This window comes from Haemaphysalis longicornis, unplaced genomic scaffold, assembly GCF_048455015.1.
Source record: "Haemaphysalis longicornis isolate Haplotype H1 unplaced genomic scaffold, Haemaphysalis longicornis Haplotype H1 scaffold_1, whole genome shotgun sequence".
Classification (NCBI taxonomy): Eukaryota; Metazoa; Arthropoda; class Arachnida; order Ixodida; family Ixodidae; genus Haemaphysalis; species Haemaphysalis longicornis.
The window spans coordinates 336560609-336562746 of record NW_027526203.1 but is presented as its reverse complement, the minus strand read 5'-3'; the positions used below and the strand labels follow the sequence as shown (position 1 = coordinate 336562746).

At 50.4% G+C, this 2138-nt stretch overlaps 1 pseudogene; it reads right to left on the bottom strand.

Annotated features, from left to right (window-relative positions):
• Positions 1 to 899: 899 nt before the first annotated feature.
• On the bottom strand, positions 900 to 1757 carry LOC144170532 (baculoviral IAP repeat-containing protein 5 pseudogene; annotated as a pseudogene).
• Positions 1758 to 2138: the final 381 nt, after the last annotated feature.

The following is a 2138-nucleotide window of genomic DNA, read 5'->3' as shown; positions in this document are numbered from 1 at the left end:
GATAGTTTTTGTAGACATTTGCCAAGGAAATGCCCTTTGCCTTTACTTTCCCCCTCACCTCTCATGCTGTTTCTGCACCGTCGCGCTCATCCCAAGGTAAACACACTAAAGGTTTGCTCAAGGCGATTTGAATTTACCGCGTTCCACTGCTACAGGCCGAGTTCCTCGATGCTATCGCTGCAGTACGGCGGAGACGCGCGTGAATGGAGGCGGCCGACTACATGGTTTATAGAACCGCATGGCCGTGCTCCACGTGCGTTCAGATAGTTCCAAGCAGAACGTGGAACCTAGATAGTGGAACCTTTCGTTGCTATTGCCGCGTGATTTTTCATATGCCGCCAGGAGGCGGCGGTTTTCTGCAGTAGATGTAGAATATCATTTGCTATCGAAAAAACAAGCATCCATGAGTTTTTTTAATAAAGGAACACTGTAAATATCCCTTCTGTACTAATTTCCTGTCTTATATTTGCGTAATGTCTTGTACTTGTTCAACAAAGTTGACAAGTATGAACATATAAACCGGGCTTAGATGTTTACGTTTGGCTGTGAGTATATAAGACTACTGCGCAATAACAATTTTACTTTTGCAAGGTGGCTGGATCGACTCACAGACGAACAGACCAAAATTTCTGGGTTTAAGTAGCCCAAGAAAGACAATCGTCTTTAAAAAGAACGATTCGCGAAGTATTCAAGGTTTCGAACGCTCGCACACCCTCAAATATACTGACTGGTCCAGCTACACAAGCGTGTACTAAATTTTGGGATCTCAGTTGTTGACCGTGAGCTATTGTGTAACCCGTCAAACAAATGAAAAACCAGGATTCGACACAGTTGGATATTTTCAAACTCTTTATTGCAAATATTTGCGATTTCTGCAGTAGGGAGAGAGTAAAGTGGCCAGAGACATGAAAGTTGCGAAGTTCCGAGATTATTGGTGACGAAAAGCACCCAGCACTGAAAGATCGCTTTTTAGATAAAAACTAGATAAAAGATAAAAACTAAAAGACCCTCAAGCCACTAAAGAAGCGTAGCTTAGGGCCCGTCATACTCAGCACTCAACGCACGTTCCTTCGTACCCTGTCCAGTTCGTGCTTAACCTCGCGCTTCGCTCTGTCGAGTTGAGTCACGCGCACCTCGTACAGCTTGCGGGCTCTGTTTTTGGCGCGCTCGCACTGCAGCTTGATGTAGTCGAGGCGCGTCATTTCGCGCTCCTTCTTGCCCAGTTGAACGAAGGCACAGTCGGTGGAACGCGAGTGCTCCCCGAACGGGTCGTCGTCGGGCTCCCAGCCATCCAGCTCCTTGAAGCACACGTAGCAGCGCACGAGGTCCGGCGCGTTCTCAGTCGGGCAGTGGTAGAATCCGGCTTCCGCCATTCTTTCCGGCGTGCATTTGCAGTTGCCCGTCAGCGGCCACTGCGCGAAAGACGCCAGTCGGTTTTCCTCCAGGTCCATGTCGAGGTCTGTTCGGCGCCGCAGCACGGTGTTCAGGGTCAGGTCGACGGCCATGGCGCAGGATGTTCAGGGTGGACGAACTTCTCGTGGCCAGCCGCAGAGCAGGAATATCGTTGCAAAGCGACGCGGACGCGTCCGATGAGAGGTGGTGAGTAGCAACCGGCTTACCGAACCGCACCCCGAGCGTTTTGCTTCGTCTTCGTTCACGAGCGATCACCGTACGCGCTCTAAGGTTCCTTGTCCTCGTCGTCTGCGATGCCAGCTACATTCAGGAGGGGCGGTTGTAACAATGCTGCTGCTGATGATGATGATGATTAGTGGCTTTCCCTTTGAATCGGGGTAGTAGTAGTAGTATGAAACTTTAATGAGCCTTATAAAGTAGGAGTGGTTCCCTAGTCCGGGAATCCAAGTGACGACCGGGCGACCGACGCCCTAGATGCCAGTAGTTGCTGGACGTCCAGGTGGTCGCTGGTGATCAGGTTCTTCCACAGCTCATGGAGGGGGAGGGGGGAAGGAAAGGGTGGGAGGTCAGGGTTGTGCGTACACTCTAATAAAATGTGGACGGGCGTCGGTTGTCAGCAACCGACTTGCCAGTTTTATTACGCTTACTCGCCCTACTCCCAGCTAACCTAATAGATTTGCATCCTCCCTCCCATCTCCCTCTCTTCCCTGTTTTAAAACTCATCG